We start from the raw sequence: 21,611 nt of genomic DNA, 5'->3' as shown, positions 1-21,611 counted from the left end.
AGATCCTTTCAACATGGTGCAATGCATTATTGTGCTGCAATATGGTGATTATTTTTCTGTTTTTTTTTCTGGGGGGGGGGGGGGGCAATCCTAAATTAGTGCCATGTCCGCAAACCTTTACCATCAATAGACATCTAATATGAATGAAAGTTTTATTTAGTTGTATGCCCTAGTTTTACAGAACAATTTGCATAATTGCTAAGAGATGTAGCTAATATGCAAACAATTTACACATGCAAATGTGACATACATCTACAGTGCACAGCACAGAGTAAATATTATGCTAGAAGTAAAAAAAAAAAAAAAAGCAGTGCTATTGCTTGCCTCCCTAAGTTGCCTAAATATGTATTTCATATCTACAAATATACATTTGATACATAGGCATACTAATGAAAGCCAACAAAGCTTGGAACAACACTGCAAAAAAAAAAAGAAAAAAAGTCATACTAATGCAATTGGTAGAGGGCACCTCCCATATTACTGTAGCCATAAACCAAGGTCTGTGAGGTTTATTTACTAAAACTGGAGACTGCAAAATCTGGTGCAGCTCTGCATAGAAACCAATCAGCTTCCAGTTTTTTGTTTTTTTTCCAAAGCTTAATTGAATGAGTTAGACGTTGATTGGCTACCATGCCTAGCTGCAGCAAATTCTGAGTGCACCAGTTTTAGTAAATCTACCTCACTGTGCCTGAATGTCAAATTAACACACATATGGAGCATTTACTAAAAAAAACATCATGCAGTGCTCAGACAATTTGTCGGGGCAATGGCTGGTATTGGTGCTTCAATCATTATGGCACAGTGGTTGTTATGGTGTGAGGATGATTGAAGCGCATTATTTCTATGCATTACATTGTAATGTATAATGAAATAGTTAAACTCACCATAATGCAGAATTAGTGGGAGCCCTGAGCATGCCGCCGTCACTTGCCACCAGATGGGGATTGTCAGGTGCTATGTCGCCTGTCACCAGATGCGGATTGTTACTTGCCACAGTCGCATGTCACCAGATGTGAATTGTCACTTGCCAGTGGCCAGTGACAGTGCCCCTGTTGTCCCAGAGTGATGTGGGCAGTGAGAGATGATTTCATCTCTCTGCTGCCCCTGCCTGCACAGTATTTGCAGTCTTCTTTTAGATGCAGAAATGTGGTGATGCAGGGGGGAACGGTGAGAGACAGTGGTGCCTCCAGCTTTCATATTTAGGCAGGGCCGCATGGGGGGGGGGGGAACAAAAGTAGAGGGGGACAAGGTGGATGCAGCCAGGTGGAGGGGAGGACAGGGTGGAAGAAGCCAGGTGGAGGAGAGGACAGGGTGGATGCAGCCAGGTGGAGGGAAAGACAGGGTGGATGCAGCCAGGTGGAGATGAGAACAGGGTGGAAGCAGCCAGGTGGAGGGGAGGGGAGGGTGGGAGCAGCCAGGTGGAGGGGAGGGGAGGGTGGGAGCAGCCAGGTGGAGGGGAGGGGAGGGTGGGAGCAGCCAAGTGTAGGGAAGGACAGGGTGGATGCAGCCATGTGGAGGGGAGGACAGGGAGGGAGCAGCCATGTGGAGGGGAGGGCAGGGAGGGAACAGCCAGGTGGAGGGGAGGACAGGCTGGAAGCTGCCAGGTGGAGGGGAGGACAGGGTGGGAGTAGCCAAGTGTAGGGAAGGACAGGGTGGATGCAGCCATGTGGAGGGGAGGACAGGATGGGAGCAGCCATGTGGAGGGGAGGAGAGGGTGGGAAAAGCTAGGTGGAGGGGAGGACAGGGTGGGAGCAGCCAGTGATAAGGTCCTGTACCTCTATGGAAGCCTGCATCCACGCCACCCACACCCCCCCCCCCCCACCTGGAGGTAGGGTCTTACCTTGGCTGATATATAGTAGAATCTCTGGCACTTTCTCTCTGGCTCCCTCCACCTGACAGCCTCGTGGTCACTCTTCTCCTCTCAGGGTCCTCTCTCTCTTCCTCCTCCTTCTCCTCTTCCCCCTCCAGCTCGGCATGTTGGGGGCTGCAATGCACTCTCAGGAAATCGTTCTGGTCCTGCTGGTATCCGGGACTACATGTCTCATAATCCTATAGTTATTAGTTTTACAGCCATTGGCCCTTAATGTAGCCAATAGGAGTGGGCATTGCTGGGTGAATGAGAGCTGCTCGTCTCAGGGAGGAGAAGGAGTGCTGGAAATCTCCGCAGGTGCAGATCTGCCGGTGTCCCTTCACAGAGTCTGTCAGTTTTGACGCCGCTGACTCGTGTCCTGTGACAAAGTAATTACTGCTCCAGGTTGTATCACTTGTGTTCACACCGTCCTAGTAGTAGGAAATGAAGGGTGTCGACTCAGTTAAGTCAAATGGCAGAAAACGGAAAAAGGATGGCCGCACTCCAAAATAAAGCCTTTATTGAATGAAGCTTAATCCATACATCAATCAGAGACACAGGTCCAGATGATAGCTGATGAAAGTCGATGGAGTCAAATTTTGAATGGGATGTGTTCTACTTTCACGACTGAAAACATATATATACATAAACATAAACATAAACATATAGTATATATCAGTGATGGCGAACCTTGGCACTCCTGATGTTTTGAAACTACATTTCCCATGATGCTCCACTACACTGCAGAATGTATGAGCATCATGGGAAATGTAGTTCCAAAACATCTGGGGTGCCAAGGTTCGCCATCACTGGTATATATGGTAGGTGAGGTTGAAAAAAGACACAAGTCCATCAAGTTCAACCTATGTATGTGATTATATGTCAGTATTACATTGTATATCCCTGTATGTTGTGGCCGTTCAGGTGCTTATCTAATAGTTTCTTGAAACTATCAATGCCCCTTGCTGAGACCACTGCCTGTGGAAGGGAATTTCACATCTTTGCTGCTCTTATAATAAAGAACCCTCTACGTAGTTTAAGGTTAAACTTATTTTCTTCTAATTTTAATGAGTGGCCACGAGTGTTGTTAAACTCCCTTTTGCAAAAAAGTTTTATCCCTATTGTTGGGTCACCAGTATGGTATTTGTATATTGAAATCATAGCCCCTCTAAAGCGTCTCTTCTCCAGAGAGAATAAGTTTAGTGCTCGCAACCTTTCCTCATAACTAATATTCTCCAGACCTTTTATCAGCTTTGTTGCTCTTCTTTGTACTCACTCCATTTCCAGTACAACCTTCCTGAGGACTGGTGCCCAGAACTGGACAGCATATTCCAATCTTCTAGAGCGGGAGAATTATTGTTTTATCTCTGGAGTTGATCCCCTTTTTAATGCATGCCAATATTCTGCTTGCTTTGTTAGCAGCAACTTGCATGCCATTGCTGAGAGTATCATCTACTAGGACCCCAGGTCCTTTTCCATCCTAGATTCCCCCAATGGTTCTCCCCCCAGTGTATAGATTGCATTCATATTTTTTCCACCCAAATGCATTATTTTACATTTTTCTACATTAAACCTCATTTGCCATGTAGTTGCCCACCCCATTAATTTGTTCAGATCTTCTTGCAAGGTTTCCACATCCTGTGGATAAGTTATTGCCCTGCTTGGCTTAGTATCTTCTGCAAATACAGACATTGAACTGTTTACCCCATCCTCAAGGTCATTTATGAACAAATTAAATAGGATTGGCCCAGGTACAGAATCCTAGGGGATCCCACTACCCACCATTGACCATTCTGAGTACTCCCCATTTATCACCACCCTCTTAACTCGCCCTTGTAGCCAGTTTTCAATGCATGTACTCACCGTCTGGTCCATGCCAATGGATCTTATTTTGTACAGTAAACGTTTATGGGGAACTGTGTTAAATGCTTTTGCAAAATCCAGATACACCACATCTACGGGCCTTCCTTTATCTAGCTGGCAACTCACCTCCTTATAGAAGGTTAGTAGATTGGTTAGGCAAGAGCGATTCTTCATGAATCCATGCTGATTACTGCTAATGATACCGTTCTCATTACTAAAATCTTGTATATAGTCCCTTATCATCCCCTCCAAGAGTTTACATATTATTGATGTTAGGCTAACTGGTCTGTAATTCCCAAGGATGTATTTTGGGCCCTTTTTAAATATTGGTGCTACATTGGCTTTTCTTCAATCAGCTGGTACCATTCCAGTCAGTAGACTGTCAGTAAAAATTAGGAACAATGGTCTGGCAATTACTTCACTGACTTCCCTAAGTACCCTCGGGTGCAAGCCATCTGGTCCCGGTGATTTATTAATGTTAATTTTTCCAAGTCTAATTTTAATTCTGTCCTCTGTTAACCATGGAGGTGCTTCCTGTGATGTATCTTGAGGATAAACACCACAATTTTGGTTACTGAAGTCCCCTGATTCCCTCGTGAAGACTGAGGAGAAGAATAAATTCAATACCTTCTCCCCCTCCTTTGTAACCAGATGTCCTTCCTCATTCTTTATGGGGCCAATATGGTCTGTCCTCCCTTTTTTACTATTTACATACTTAAAGAATTTCTTGGGATTTTTTTTGCTCTCCTCTTTCATGTTCTATCTTAGCCATCCTTATTGCACCCTTACATTTCTTGTTGCATTCTTTATAAAGTCTGAATGCTGATGATGATCCCTCAACCTTGTATTTTTTGAAGATCTTCTCCTTTGCTTTTATATGCATTTTTACACTGGAGTTAAGCCATCCAGAACTTTTGTTCGCACTTTTAAATTTATTACCCAATGGGATGCACTGGCTAATGCCCTTATTTAATATGCTCTTAAAGCAAACCCATCTCTCCTCCGCGTTCTTTATTCCTAAGATTTTATCCCAATTTATGCCTTCTAGTAAGGTCCGTAGTTTAGGGAAGTTGGCTCTTTTGAAATTCAGTGTCTTTGTATTTCCCTTATGTTTCCTATTTGCATGATTTATACAGAAGCCAATTCACCTGTGGTCGTTGTTCCCTAAATTGCCCTGTATTTCCACATCCATGATCAGGCCTGTATTGTTTGTAATCAGTAGATCCAGTAACGCTTTATTTCTAGTTGGTGCATCTACCATCTGACCCATAACATTGTCCTGCCAGACATTTAGGAACTGGCGAGCCTTAGATGAATGCGCATTTCCCTCCGTCCCCAATCTGTCTGGATAATTAAAATCCCTCATTATGATAACACTTCCCATTCTTGGTGCTAATCCAAATTGTGATAGCAGATCAGTCTCCCCTTTCTCCCTCAGGTTAGGGGGCCTATACATACTCCCAGTATTATTTTCCCCTTAGCTTCACCCCTTTGAAGCTCTACCCATAAGGATTCCACCTCCTCCCTAGCTCCCTTAGTGATGTCATCTCTCAGATTCACATTATTCTTGATTTATAGGCATACCCCTTCCCCTTTGTTACCCTCTCTATTCTTGCGATAAAGGGTAAACCCTTGAATGTTTGCCAGTCAATCATGAGAGCTGTTGAACCTTGTCTCTGAAATTCCTACATAATCCAAATCCTCCTCGTACAATAGTATCTCTAGTTCACCTATCATGTTCTCCAGGCTCCTGGCATTGGTGAACATGCCATTTAGACCGGTTGCATATTATCCTCCTATTGGGTGTTCCGAGATTGCAACTAGGACTTGCTACTATACTTACCTTGGGTTTATGTGCTTTGGTCAACCTATTACTAATGCCCCCAATACTACCCCCTGGGATATGTTCCGCGCTGCCTATCTCTTCCTCTGCACCCTCCCCCCATCGCCTAGTATAAAAACCCCTCTAACTTTTTAGCCATCTTCATTCCCAGCTGATCTGCACCCTCCTCATTTAGGCACAGTCCGTCCCTTCTATAGTATCGGTTATCGACTGAGATGTCGGCCCAGTCCTCCAGGAACCAAAACCTCTCCTTACTACACCAGCTCTTCAGCCACTTGTTTACTTCCCTAATCTCCCTATGCCTTTCTGCTGTGGCTCGATGTACCGGTAGTATTCCTGAGAATACTACCTTGGAGGTCCTTTTCCTTGGTTCGGGTTTCGCCTTAATATTCATACCAGACCCGAAGGGGGAATCCCATGCCGTTTGTTTTTCAATGACTTTTATGTGTATTGTCAGGACCGACAATTCATTATAGCCATAAATACTTTTAAATGACTTTTTTTCCTTTAGAAATGTAATTTTGCTCTTGGATTGTTCTAAACACAGAAAACATACGCCACTTTACAGGCATACTATAGACACCTATGGGAGTATGCCTCAAATTTTAATCACTTAAAACATATCAGTTGGTGCTCACTGACACTGAGAGCTCCAATGTCCAATTGTAAGTCCTCAGTAAGCATCAGCCCCTTCTCACCATGTCATGTGTTGGTCCATTCAGAACATTGCAGCCAATAGGGGGCCGTTCAGCACACTATAGCCAAATGGAGGCCGTTCAGAACATTTCAGCCATGCTTTGATTAACATTTGAGGCATACTACTCCTTATATTAGCGTGAGGATACCTGCCAGCGGTTGTCCCTAGGGTGAGATATCCATCATCCATCCTGTCTGATGTGGATGTAGGTACACACCATTGTACCACAAAGCTCCCAGTTGGAGAGTCCGCTGGAGACCACTGTTTGATGCCTGTTTGACCCACCGCTGTATGGCGTGTCTGTCCACACTTTAGGGTAAGAGTATCCATTCCCTCTGTTGTCCCATATACACACCTGTGGTTACTGCATGGAGAAGTCTGCTTCCTCATATGTCTCCTGTATTAGTAGTTTGCTTGTCCCCCTGATTACTCAGGGTGTTTGCGCATTGCCTAGTTATGTATTACTGTACCTTACAGCAAGTAGTGTTCATTGTATGTATGTTACTATGATAAATCTCAATAAACTCTTTTGAAATGTGAAAAAAATAAATAAAAAAATGAATCTGAGCCCCCCCCCCAGTCACCCAAAGGGTCTGCCCCCCCATTGATAGGAACCATACATGGGGGGGCAATCTTAGATAGAGAGTATCCCTGACCTGTAACCGGAAGTCAATAGTTTTTAACGTCAAGCCTTTGTTTCTCCCAGAAACTACATCGCCCGTCGTTCTGCCCGCTCTTTTAAAAAAAATGCGGTCTGTACACAGTACAGGGAGATCTGAACGGCTTGCCAGCTGCATCCCTGTAGACGTGATAGGAGTCCCCCACGACCTGAAGCTGCGCTCTACTAGGAAGGGGTGGCAATACCTGGTGGGGTAAGTGAACCGAACAGCTTGAACCAGCGAACGGCTTGAACTCACTTTCTCCCTAGGAAGCCCTGCTTCTTTTAACAGGGTTCTTGACAAAAAAATGGCCACAGCCTCCCTGACTGACCGGCCTGGTCCCTGCACAGAGTCTCCCTGCAGGAGGAAACACTAATAACTGAGGTCCGGCAGGGGAAGTGAGAATTTATGGGCTGACGCAGTGTTTTCAGAGGAAGAGGAGGAGACTATCTCTCATAGTGGCTGTCCTGAAAGACGATTAGGGAAAATAATATAATATTTTAGGGAGAGACAGCATTTTAAACGCTGCTATGTGACCTGACCACAAAACCTCAAACTTCTGATAAGTAAGCAAATCCTGTTTGATAATTTGCATTATATGAAGAACATTGGTTTCATATAGTTTAGACAATGGAGAGGTAAGTTTAATACCTAGAAACAAAAAGTATTTGGAGATCCATACATATGGGAATCCTCTTTTTAAGGATTTTAGGACTAGAGTTTCCTATACCTATAGGCAGAATAGAGGTTTTGGATACATTCTCCTTGTAGTAGAATATTTGGCCAAATTTGTCGATTTCACTTTGCACTGCCCTTAAGGAAGAAACTTGTCAGAAAAGGTTTCACCTGTTGGTGGCACTATGACTCCCAGACCTATGGGCTGCAGTTCTGGTGTCCGCCAACAGGAGCTGACATGATCATATTTAAACCTGGTGATCACTTGCACATGTTGCCTTGGTATTGTTCCCTTGTGCCCTGACCTGCATTTGCTAATTCTGTATCCATGTGTTGCTGTATCCTGAACCCTGAAACCTGTATTCTGAAACCTGGATCCTGAAACCTGTATCTTGGGTTCCTGAACCCTGCATCCATTTCTGGACCCCTGCCCTGCGGCCTGATCCCTTCTGCCTACTCTCTCTGTGTCTTGCCCCCCCCCCCCCCGTCCTGTCTTGCTCCCAGCTCTATCTGCTTGACCTCCCATGTATGACCCTTGCTTGTTTATATATATAAAATTATATTTCACATCTGTATATAAATTTAGTTTTGGTATTCAGTTTTGTGTCACTGTGATTGGCTGCTGGCTAGTTTACTGTTTAGTATCTGCCTCTTCTCTGCTGCCTGCAACAATTCATCAAAAATCCCCAAAAATGTAGCCACTTCTCCCTCTTTTTTACTGTACTCCAGCTCTTCTCTTCCATCAGCTGCACCCCCTACTTACAGCCCTGCAGTCACTTACAGAACTTCAGTGGCTAAACCTAAAAAGAAACAGTTTTAAAAGTTTTTTTCCCAATTCAAACAATCCTGCCATTATCCCCGCATGCCTCTTTACCAGTCAATATGCTCCAGCCGGCCTGCACCCCAGCCGATCTTCTCAAACCTGCTTCCACACCAGCCAATCTGCTCCAGCCTGCTTCCACACCAGCCAATCTGCTCCAGTCTGCCTCCACACCAGCTGATCTGCTCCAGCTTGCCTCCACACCAGCCGATCTGCTCCAGCCTGCCTCCATACCAGCCGATCTGCTCCAGCCTGCCTCTATGTATTCCAATGAGGTTAGGCTAGTGTTTGATGGTCTTGAACCTAATGACCCACTTGACTTTGCTAATCCTCTTCCCGCTGTCCAGCCTGATATTCTGGTGCCCGCTGTCCAGTCTGATGTTCCAGTGTTGGCTGTTCAGCCTGATGTTCCAGTCCCTCTTCCCACTGTTCAGTCTGATGTTCCAGTGGCCGCTGTCCAGCCTGATGTTCCAGTGCTTCTGCCCGCTGACCACCTTGATGTTCTGGTGCCCACTGTCCAGCCTGATGTTCCAGTGCCCGCTGTCCAGCCTGATGTTTTGGTGCCCCCTGTCCAGCCTGATGTTATGGTGCCCGCTTCCCAGTCTGATGTTCCAGTGCCCACTTTCCAGCCAAATGTTCCAGTGCCTCTGCCTGCTGTCCAGCCTGATGTGACTCTGCCCACTCCCCAGCCTAATGTGCCTCTGCCCGCTGCCTAGCCTGTTTATCCAATGCCTGTTGATCCGATGCCTGCTTTCCAGCCCGCAGTTGATGATCCTTTGACCAAAGATCAGCTTGTTGTTAATGTCTCTCTACATGGCACCCAGCACCCAGCCGGGTTCTATTGATGTTGTGACTATTGCTCAGTTAGTGCTTATTGACTCTATGCCTACTGCCCAGTGGGATTGTCCTGCAGAGGGTAAGATTCCATCTGCTATTGGAAAAATTAAATAAAGAATATTTCCGAGTCTTTGAGTGCCTGGCAAGGGTTACCTGTTTTTCTTAAGATTCTTTTTCTAGTTGCCTCGGTAGAGTCCCTCTCACAGTACGTTGCTTCGATGGTGACAAAGCCTGGTGGTCTGGATAGCTCTCACAATTGGTAGCTATGTTCGCCTTTATGACCTTGGTAGTGGTGAGCTCCTGGGGAGTTGCAGAGCAACATTTGTGCCTTGCCACAACTCGGATGAGATTTCCACGGCCCCAGGTGCATTAGGGGATCAGTATCAGGTTACCAGTGCCCTGGGGAAACCTAGTTGGCCGTCAAAGTATGGAACGAGTCATGGAGATCAGGGAAGCTACATAATTGTGACGAGACATTCCGGTGTTAGAATTGCGGTATATCACTTGACTCCATGGTACCTCAGCATTGGGATGCCTAACGTTCTGAGGGTTCAACGTTTCTATGCTTCTAAGAATCTGGCCAATGGGATACCTAGCCAGTGGCCTAGCCCCAGCAGTGGGGTACCTAGCCAGTTACCGGACCCAGGTGGTACACCTAGTTTCTGTTTTGATCCCGGCAGCAAGGCTTTCAATTTGGACTTTCTTAACTATGCCTGGATGGAGCATCAGGTTTTACCTGCTGGTGACACTATGACTCCCAGACCTATGGACTGCAGTTCTGGTGTCCACTAACAGGTGAATCTCGGCAGGCCAGGGCTGACATCATCTCCTACAATCAGGCATCAGCTGATGCCGATTGCAGGAAGCATATTTAAACCTAGTGATCACTTGTACACATTGACTTGGTATTGTTTCCTTGTGCCCTGACTTGCGTTTGCTAATCATGTGTCCCTGTATCCTGAAACCTGTATCCTTTGTTCCTGGAACCCTGCCCTGCAGTCTGATGCCTTATGCCTGTTCTCTCTGCCTCTTGTTACCCCCTCTCTATCCTGTCTTGCTCCCAGCTCTATCTGCTTGACTTCCCGTGTATGACCCTGGCTTGTTACGATTATATTTCACATCTGTACATAGATTTTGTTTTTGTATTCAGTTGTTGAGTGTCACTGTGGTTGGTTGCTGGTCAGTTTTCTATTTGCCATATTGGAGGCATGTTTACTTTTGTTTATTTACTCTTCTTTTAATAAATCATATTATTTATACTTTACATGAGTTTGGTTGACTCTATTGCAGCCCACACATTTCTGGTCACACTGGTCCCTGACAGAGCTACAGTGGATAGCGTGAGGAGGATGGCATTGGCAAATAAACATATTTTGTTTAAGTAGCCCACTGCATTAATACCATAAATAGGGAGATTTTGTCTTAAACTCAGCAAATAACTTCATCACTAACGTGAAAATGAGTGGGTATAGGGGACAAACCTGTCTGGTGCCATTGAATATTGCGAGGTGGGTTTGACAAAACATTTTAAGTATGTATCTGCACAGATAGACTTGCAGATAACATTAAAATAGCCAAATATATGGGACCACAATGAACCCAATGAACCCAATCAAATGCCTTTTCGGCACCTAGTGTTAGAAAGGCTGCAGGTTGCTTTTGGGATTTTTTCCATTAGGCATTAGGGTGATTAAATTCAGCATTTTCCTGGTTCCATTCATTTACAAAACCCACCTGGTCAGGATTAATTAGTGAAGGGGTCACCTCTGCCAAATGATTAGCTATCGCCTTTGCATATACTTTCAGGTCTGTATTGAGGAGGGATATGAGGCAGAAATGTTAAGGGTAAATAGGTTCCTTCCCCGGTTTTGGTAGATTGACAATAATGGCTTATTAACTTTGTAAGGGAATGCTCCTCTATGGAGGGTAAACACAAGAATTGCAGCTATCATTGCAGCTATCAAGCCCCATTTACAGTGGAAACTTATATTCCTGCATGCTTTTTTTGGTCATTTTTGAGTGTTTTCACTTGTCAAGCATAGGGCAGCACATGCACTTGAATGGGCTGCCCTAATTGCAACAATCGACCCAAAGAAGCTCTAGAACTTTTCTTTAGAGCAGAGTGTGGTGCGTGAATGAAAACTATATTATAGGAGGACACACCATCTATCCAATCATTCTGTATCCAATCAGGCAGGCCCTTGCACTGCATAGTAGATAGTAGATCCAAAGCAGATTGTAAAATCAGATTGCATAATTTATTGTGAGCTTTAGAGAACTCAGGGCATACTTCTCCTATTTTCAATATTGCAGCTCTATTCACATAGGCTGTTATCTGATCGCTCATCTCCTGCAAACTCTGCCAAATGAAGGGGAGGGCAGATGCAGGGTATGTGCTAATGAGGTCTGTCCAGGAAGTAATGGAGACTTTTTTTTATACAGCGAGCCAGATATTGCGGTAAGGAGTGTGAAAGATAAATAGAAAACTTTTTTATTTCTGCAAAATAAGTACATTGGTTCATAGGGGAGCTGGAATTTAAAAAAAAAAAGTGAACTTATTGTTTAAGCTCCATAAGCAAAAGGCCTTTTACTACAAATGAGCAAAAGAGACCAAGGAAACATGTTAAAATAACTCTAATGCTCCACCTACTGGCTGGACATAGGACTACATAATATTTATATGCAATATTTTAAATATATGCTATACATTTTAAATGTTAGGTACAAGATAAGATGTTACAGATGAAATATTTTATTATGCCTGTGGCCATTCATGTATTTATCATTATAAACCAAGTCATCAACTAGTGTCAGAAAACATGTCAAATTAACCTAATTACTCACATAATAAACCAGCAGTTATTCATAAACTGTATTGTGTATATCTACCCTTTTAGCAGAGTAGTTTTTGTTATATTTCTGCCGTAATTGCATTCAGTAGTTAGTTGACCTTTCAATAAGTAGAATAAGGCAGCAGGAAATGATGCATAAAAATCTGGATAAATATAGTATTAGTCATCATAGGCATGTTGAATGCTAATTTATGTTTACTTTAAGCAAATTACATGATATATGAGCTGATATTACAAGTATTCTCATTAGTGAATGACACCCAAGTGCATATCTGTCAAGATTGAATCAAAGGAAAATAGAGTATAGTAATATGAGAAATGATCTACGGAGATCTTGAAGAATCACTTTCCACTATAGGATTGACTTTAGTCTCTGAAGATATGTCAAGATCTTTCAATGATTATCATGAACATATTGAAAATCACCTCTGGGCATTTCCTACTCACTTTACTCCATAAGTGAAAGTGGTTTTAAACCTTTATTTTTTTTTTAAATAACAAACATGTCATACTTACCATTGCACAGAGCAGCCCTTTTCCTTCTCTTTTGGGGTCCCCCGCTGATGCTCCTGGATCCCTATCTTCCGAGTGCCCCTCTAGCAAGCCGTTTGCTGGGGGGGGTTCTAATGTGGACTTGCTCCTGAACCCTGCTGGTTGTGTTCCTAGACACAGACAGTGGGGCTTTGCCCTACTCCCCGCTCCCTCATCATTGGATCTAACTGACAGCCAATGGTTCCCGCTGCTATTAATCTGACCTGTGAGGAGGGACAGAGCTTCTGCTCGCGTGCACAGCACTGGATCCAGAACTGGCTCAGGTAAGTATGGGGGGGGGGGGGCTGTACACAGAAGGATTTTTACCTTGATGCAAAGAATCTATTTACAGTGGTGTGAAAAAGTGTTTGCCCCCTTCCTCATTTCCTGTTCCTTTGCATGTTTGTCACACTTAAGTGTTTCGGAACATCAAACCAATTTAAACAATAGTCAAGGACAACACAAGTAAACACAAAATGCAATTTGTAAATGAAGGTGTTTATTATTAAAGGTGAAAAAAAATCCAAACCATCATGGCCCTGTGTGAAAAAGTGATTGCCCCCTAAACCTAATAACTGGTTGGGCCACCCTTAGCAGCAACAACTGCAACCAAGCGTTTGCGATAACGTGCAATGAGGCTTTTACAGCGTCCTGGAGGAATTTTGGCCCACTCATCTTTGCAGAATTGTCCTAATTCAGTTACATTAGAGGGTTTTCGAGCATGAACGGCCTTTTTAAGGTCATACCACAACATCTCAATAGGATTCAGATCAGGACTTTGGCTAGGCCACTCCAAAGTCTTCATTTTGTTTTTCTTCAGCCATTCGGTGGTGGACTTGCTGGTGTGTTTAGGATCATTGTCCTGCTGCAGAACCCAAGTTCGTTTCAGCTTGAGTACACGAACAGATGGTCGGACATTCTCCTTCAGGATCTCTTGGTAGACAGCAGAATTCATAGTTCCTTTTATCACGGCAAGTCTTCCAGGTCCTGAAGCAGCAAAACAGCCCCAGACCATCACACTACCACCACCATATTTTACTGTTGGTATAATGTTCTTTTTATGAAATGCAGTGTTCCTTCTACGCCAGATATACTTGGACACACACCTTCCAAATAGTTCCACTTTTGTCTCATCGGTCCACAGAATGTTGTCCCAAAAGTCTTGGGGATCATCAAGATGTGTTGTGGAGAAATTGAGACGAGCTTTGATGTTCTTTTTGCTCAGCAGTGGTTTTCTCCTTGGAACTCTGCCATGCAGGCCATTTTTGCCCAGTCTTTTCCTGATGGTGGAGGCATGAACGCTGACCTTAACTGAGGCAAGTGAGGCCTGCAGTTCCTTGGATGTTGTTGTGGGGTCTTTTGTGACCTCTTGGATGAGTCGTCGCTGTGCTCTTGGGGTAATTTTGGGCGGCCGGCCACTCCTGGGAAGGTTCACCACTGTTCCATGTCTTCGCCATTTGTGGATAATGGCTCTCACTGTGGTTCGCTGGATTCCCAAAGCTTTGGAAATGGCTTTATAACCCTTTCCAGACTGATAGATCTCAATTACTTTCTTTCTCAATTGTTCCTGAATTTCTTTGGGTCTCGGCATGATGTGTAGCTTTTAAGGATCTTCTGGTGGACCTTACTGTGTCAAGCAGCTCCTATTTAAGTGATGCCTTGATTGTGAACAGGTGTGGCAATAATCAGGCCTGGGTGTGGCTATAGAAATTGAACTCAGGTGTGGACAACCACAGTTATAGTATGTTTTAACAAGGGGGGCAATCACTTTTTCACACAGGGCCATGATGGTTTGGATTTTTTTTCACCTTTAATAATAAACACCTTCATTTACAAATTGCATTTTGTGTTTACTTGTGTTGTCCTTGACTATTGTTTAAATTGGTTTGATGTTCCGAAACACTTAAGTGTGACAAACATGCAAAGGAACAGGAAATGAGGAAGGGGCAAACACTTTTTCACACCACTGTAGGTAAAAAAAAAAGTTTTTTTTTTTAATCTTCATGTTTTCTTTGCAAACCACAATTGTTTTTATTATTAGTGGAGAGTAGGGGTGAACCTAACACCTCCCGGTTTGGTTCGCATCCAGAACATGCAAACGGACCAAAAGTTTGCGTGAACATTCGAACACCGTTAAAGTTTATGGGACTCGAATGTGAGAAATGTGTACATTTTAAAGGTAATATACAAGTTATTGTCCTAAAAAGGGTTTGGGGACCCAGGTCCTGCCCCAGGGGACATGTATCAATGCAAAAGAAAGTTTTAAAAAAACGAGCAGTGATTTTAATGATGCTTAAAGTGAAAAAATAAAAGTGAAATTTTCCTTTAAATATCGTACAGGGGGTGTCTATAGTATGCCTGTAAAGTGGAGTGTGTTTCCCGTGTTTAGTACCTGCACAAAATGACATTTCTAAAGGAATAAAAGTCATTTAAAACTGCTTGCGGCTGTAATGTAATGTCGGGTACCGGCAATACAGATGAAAATTATTGCGAAAAACGGCTTGGGTAACCCCCCCCCCCCCCCCCCAGCCCATTACCAGGCCCTTTGGGTCTTGTATGGATATTAGGGAGAACCCCTTTAACATTTGTTTTGCTGTCTGTGCCCCTGTTCAGAAGATTTCACCTCACTTTCTGTCCCAATGACAATTGGATTTTGAAAATCTGGAGTTTTTAGGGAAACAAGGATTGGTGATAAAGCATCAGTGGAGAAACTTTTTCCCATATTAACTTTTACAGGAGAGAATTTCCCTTCCTAGGGGTAGATTTCCTCTCACTTCCTGTTGTCTCCTGTTTGTAAGTAGGAGTCGTTTGTAAGTCAGATGTTTGAAAGTAGGGGACCACCTGTATATAGTATATGGCCTGCAAAAATTTGGGCCTTAGGTTGAACAGGGGCAGAAAAATTGGGCCTTTGGTAGTGGTGGTAGTGCCACAACACTGTAAGCCCTCAGTTACTCTTGGTGGGCACTCAAACGGGCCCTGTTGTAAATTATTATATCAAGACTTGTAATTACATGCCCCTGTTGAACAGGATCAGAAAAATTGGGCCTTTGGTGGTGGTGTGGTGGTGTTGCCACAACACTGTAAGCCCTCACAGTTACTCTTGGTGGGTGCAATTACACACCCATGTTAAACAGGGGCAGAAAATTCGAGTCTTAGGCAGTGGTGGTGGTGGTGCCACAACACTGTAACCCCTCACAGATTCTGTTGTTGAGCACAGGAGCAAGCCCTGCTGTGAAATATTTGATCAAAATTTTTAATTACGTGCCCCCGTTAAACAGGGGCAGAAAAATTGAGCCTTAGGTGGCGTTGGTGGTGGTGGGGGTGACACAACAATGTAAAGCCTCACAGATACTCTTGTTGAGCACAGGAACGGTCCCTGCTGTGAAATATTACAGCAAAAATTGTAATTACATGCCCCTGTTAAACAGGGGCAGAAAAATTGGGCTTTAGGCACTGGTGCTGGTGCCACAACAGTGCAACCCCTCAAGTACCCTGTCCATTATTCCACACAGTGTGTGCTCCAACAGGAAGATAAGAGGGACAGTATCACTGATGCATGCACTTCACTGCTCACCATCCTTGTGGCCTCCTCAAATGGTGACAGGGCAGTGCATGCATCCTTGATCATTAGCCACTGGCGTGGCAAAAAAAGCCAAGCTCCCCTTACCCTGTCCTGGTGCCATACTCGCACAGGTACTCATTGATGTTCCGCTGCTGCACGTGCAGCTGCTGCAGCATTGCCAACATTGAGTTCCACCTGGTGGGCATGTCGTGGGTGAGGCTGTTCTTGGGCAGGTTGCATTCCTTTTGAAGGTCAGCCAGCCGAGCACTGGCATTATATGACCGGCAGAAATGCCCACAGATTTTCCTGGCCTGCCTCAGGAGATCTTGTAAACCCAGGTACCCGCACAAGAACTGCTGCACCACCAAATTAAGGACGTGAGCCAAACAGGGAACATGGGTCAAGTGTGCCTGTCGGAGGGCGGAGAGGAGGTTGGTGCCATTGTTGCAAACCACCAATCCTGGCTGAAGCTGGCATGGCGTCAACCCACTCTGAACCTGCCCCTGCAGAGCTGCCAGAATGTCTGCCCCAGTGTGGCTCCTGTCCTCTAAGCAGACCAATTCAAGCACCGCATGGCATCTTTTTGGCTGAGTGCTTGTGTAGCCCCTAGAATGCCTACAGAGCACCTCTGGTTCTGAGGACAAATCTGCACAGGAAGAGGCCATAGAGGTAGAAGAAGAGGGGGGGTGGAAGAGAGAAGTGTGGCAGAATCACCACTACCAGCATTTTGGAGGCGTGGTGGTGGAACAAGCTCCAGCATTGCTGCACCCTGTCCTTAATCCTTCCCAGCTGCCAACAGAGTTACCTAGTGCACCATGAAAGAAAGGCAATGCCCCTGTCCATGCCTGCTGGACCATGAGTCAGTGGTAATATGCACCTTACCACTGACCGCCCTGTCCAACGAGGCAAAGGCATTGCCTTCCACATGCCCGTAGAGAACCATAATGGCTTTCTGAGAAAAAAATGGCGTTTGGGAACCTGCCACTGAGGTACCACACATTCCACAAATTCTCGAAAGGAGGCAGAGTCTTGCAGCTGAAAAGGCAGCAGTTGGAGTGCTAGCAATTTAACCAAACTAACATTAAGCCGCTGAGCATGTGGATGACTGGGACCGAATTTCTTTTGACAGTTTAGCAACTGGGGTAGGGAAATTTGCCTGCTACAAACGGATTTAGGTGTAGCAGATTGCCCGCAAGTGCTTGGGACATCTAATTCTACACCTTTATTCCTCTCAGTGCAGGTCTCTGAGAGGACTGAAGGTATAGAGCGGTTGGAGATCCCAGCTGATGAGGAGCAAGGAGGGGTCCGCCTTGTTCTTTGGTGTGGGTCCTTTAAGTACTGTTGCCAACAGACTCTATGGGAGCTTGACATACGTCTGGTCAAGCATGCAGCTGCTGTATTGGCCACGCTTGATACGCTTCAGACATATGTTGCAAACAGAAACAGTGCGATCTACTGCACATGCCTCAAAAAAGGCCCACACCAAAGAACTTTTGAAAAAACGCGTGGAGTCAGCAGCGCCCTGCACATGCAGAGCTCTGCGGTGTGATGCAGTCAGTTGGCTGTCCTTAAGCTGTCCCCTGCCTCGTTGGAGATGTGCCTCCTCCTCCTCCACTCTTCTATCAGACACCCACGTAGAGTCAGTGACCTCATCATACCCTCCCTCCTCGCCACTGGAGCAAACCTGGCAGTATGCTGCAGCTGGGGGAACATGACTGCTAGTTTCTTGTCCTTCTTGGGCACCCCCTCTCTCTGGGCTCACAATACTGCCTTCATCCTCAACCTGGGTACCATCATCAGAGCCTTCAAAACACTGCGCATCCTCCTGCAGCATGTACCCAACACTGTGGTCGAAACAGTTCGGGAGACTCCTCAGGACATGATGGTGGGGCTAGGGAAGGGGTGACTGATGCCATTGAGCCGATGAAATAGGCCGGTTTGGCAGCTGCATTGGCCTGGGTGGCAGAGGATGAGGAGGATGAGGACGGCTTTGTGATCCACTCTACCAACTCTTCTGCATGTTGTGGCTCAACATGGCCAGCTGTCAAAAAAAAGGTGTTCCACGGCCACATGCTGAGGATGCACCATGTCCACGAGCAACACTGTTGGCTGTAGACACAGAGCCTGCTTGCCCTCTTTTAGTGGCCTGTGAGCATCTGCCTTTCCTTGGTGGCTTTCCAGACGTGCTGTAAAATTGGATTAGCAAAACACTGCCTGAAGTTTACTAGAAAAATTACACCAGGAATGGCCTGCAGTCAGGTATAGGCTTGGCTAGACTAGAATGCAGTGGATATATATGTAGGAAACTGTATATATATCTTTATGCACTGCAGGTCACTGAATCACATGCCTGCCTGCCTAACAGTGTCATTGAAAACATATACCAGGAATGGCCTGTAGACAGATATAGGCTTGGCTAGACTAGAATGCAGTGGATATATATTTAGGAGACTGTATCTATATCTGTATGCACTGCAGATCACTGAATCATCTGCCTGCCTGCAAGTGTATTTGAATATGTACACCAGGAATGGCATGCAGTCAGATCTAGTTACACAGGATACAGTATATGTAGGAAGGCCAGTATGGTGGCCTGAATTTATGGGAGGAGCCCGGAGGGTATTTAACCAGCCCGCTCGCCTGTGGCCTTTGTCGGTTTCCGGTGCGCGGCACAACGTCACTAGGCCGACTCTTTGAAACTCGTTAGCGTCCGTGAGTTACCGTTTCGTAGTTGTTCGAGGTCCTCGTTCCCGTTTTGCAATTCACGTACTAACGCGTCGATTCGGCGGTCGCAGGTAGGGTTTTTTCGGTTGACTTGTCATTTCATACATTGTAAATGTCTCGTCACTAAACCTCGATATCAAACTTACGAGTTATTCGTAAAACCCTACACACAGCCGCGACGTCTGTCTACTACTCGTAACGTTATCATACCAAACATTTCTTTTGTGTTTGTGTACCTCACACCGACGCAAAGACACAGCTCCGTTTAGGCGTGTCTCACTGTTTTTTTCTCTACAGACTAATCAATGTTTTTCATGGATTTGATGGACACCGGTCAGTGCCATATCAAGGTCGAACCATTTCAACCATTTCAAACCATTTCAGATCATTTCAAATCATTTCACTCTCACCTACCGTGCTCCGATTCGAATCCAGTCGCATCCACAATGCACCGATTCGTCCCGGTGTGCCCCAGTTGCTTTTTCGGCCTCATTTCAGTACATGCTCCAGAGTCCCATTTGTCGAGTCACCGACTCATGCCTCTGTCATGGTAAATCATTTCACTGTCACGTATGACGTTCCGATACGAATCCAGTCGCATCTATGATGCACCAATTCGTCCGGCGTGCCCCAGGTATTTTTTCGGCCTCATTTCAGTACATGCTCCAGAGTCCCGTTCGTTGTCAGTCGCAGGTTGCAGCGCACCGATTCGTGCCTCTGTCATGGGAAATCATTTCACTGTCACGTATCACGTTCCGATACGAATCCAGTCGCATCTACGATGCACAAATTCGTCCAGGCGTGCCCCAGGTATTTTTTCGGCCTCATTTCAGTACATGCTCCAGAGTCCCGTTCGTTGTCAGTCGCAATCACGGCACGACCGATTCGGGCCTCTGTCATGGCAAACTTTTGTCACTTATTTCACTGTCACTTACCGCGCTCCGATTCGAATCTAGTCGCATCCGTGATGCACCGATTCGTTTCGATGTGCCCCAGTTGGTTACGGCCTCATTTCAGTACATGCTCCAGAGTCAGGATTCATTATCGGTTGCAGGTTTCGGTTCTCTGATTCATGTCTCTGTCATGGGAAGTTATTTTCACTGTCACGTATCACGCTCCGATACGAATCCAGTCGCATCGTGCACTAATTCGTCTCTGCGCGCCCCAGGTATTTCAGCCACATTTCAGTACATGCTTCAGAGCATGCACGATTAACGGACAGTCGCAACAGCGGCATGATCGATTCGTGCCTCTGTCATGGCAATCAAAATAATTTCACCGCCACGTACCGCGATCCGTTTCGAATCCAGTTGCATACATGCACCGATTCGTTACGGTGTGCCCCAGTGCTTTAGCCTCATTTCAGTGCATGCTCCAGAGTCCGGTTCATCATCAGTCACAGTCACGGCACGACCGGCTTATGCCTCTGTCATAACAGTTTTTTTCATTAAATTGACCGTCATATACCGTGTCCCGATTCGAGTCGGTCGCATCTGACATGCACCGATTCATTCCGGCGTGCTCCAGTTGTTTTCATTCGTACGACCGATTCATATCGGATTCATTCCATACACATCCAAGAAACAACTTCTTGCAAATCGCTGCTAGCACGCACCTAAGCATACACTCCCGGCAATCATTGCAAACACATTCCCAGGCACAGACTTCTGGCAATCGTTGCAAGCACGCATTCAAGCGTAGACTTCTTGCAATCTTTGCAAACACGCATCCAAGCATAGACTTCTTGCAAATCGTTGCAAGCATGCATTCAAGCATGGACGTCTTGCAGTCGTTGCAAGTACGCATTCAAGTGTAGACTTTTGCAATGGTTGCAAGCACGCATTCAAGCATGAACGCCTTGCAGTCGTTGCAAGTACGCATACAAGCGTAGACTTCTTGCAATCGTTGCAAACACGCATCCAAGCGTAGACTTCTTGCAATCGTTGCAAGCATGCATCCAGACATAGACTTCTTGCAAATCATTGCAAGCACGCATTCAAGTGTAGACTTCTTGCAATCGTTGCAAGCACGCATTCAAGCATGGATGTCTTGCAGTCGTTGCAAGTACGCATACAAGCGTAGACTTCTTGCAATCATTGCAAACACGCATCCAAGCGTAGACTTCTTGCAATCGTTGCAAGCACGCATCCAAGCATAGACTTCTTGCAAATCGTTGCAAGCACGCATTTGAGCATAGACTTCTTGCAATCGTTGCAAGCACGCAGTCAAGCATGGACGTCTTGCTGTCGGTGCAAGTACGCATACAAGCGTAGACTTCTTGCAATTGTTGCGAACACGCATCCAAGCATAGACTACTTGCAGTCATTGCAAGCACGCATCCAAGCGTAGACTTCGTGCAATCTTTGCAAGCACGCATCCAAACATAGACTTCTTGCAATCGTTGCAGGCACGCATTCAAGCATGGACGTCTTGCAGTCGTTGCAAGTACGCATCCAAGCGAAGACTTCTTGCAATCGTTGCAAGCACGCATCCAAACATAGACTTCTTGCAATCATTGCAAGCACACATTCAGGCATAGACCTCTTGCAATCATTGCAAGCACGCTTTGGAGCATAAGACTTCTTGCAATCGTTGCAAGCAGATGTCCAGGCACAAACTTATTGCAATCATTGCTAGCAGGCAGTTCTGGCTGGCTCAATAGATTGCTTTAGGAAAAGCCTGGATACTTTCCTAAATGT

This window comes from Lithobates pipiens, unplaced genomic scaffold, assembly GCF_037356315.1.
Source record: "Lithobates pipiens isolate NorthernLeopardFrog02 unplaced genomic scaffold, aLitPip1_a1.2 Scaffold_1, whole genome shotgun sequence".
Taxonomy (NCBI): domain Eukaryota; kingdom Metazoa; phylum Chordata; class Amphibia; order Anura; family Ranidae; genus Lithobates; species Lithobates pipiens.
The sequence above is the reverse complement of the archived record's forward strand: the minus strand, read 5'-3'. Positions refer to the sequence as shown.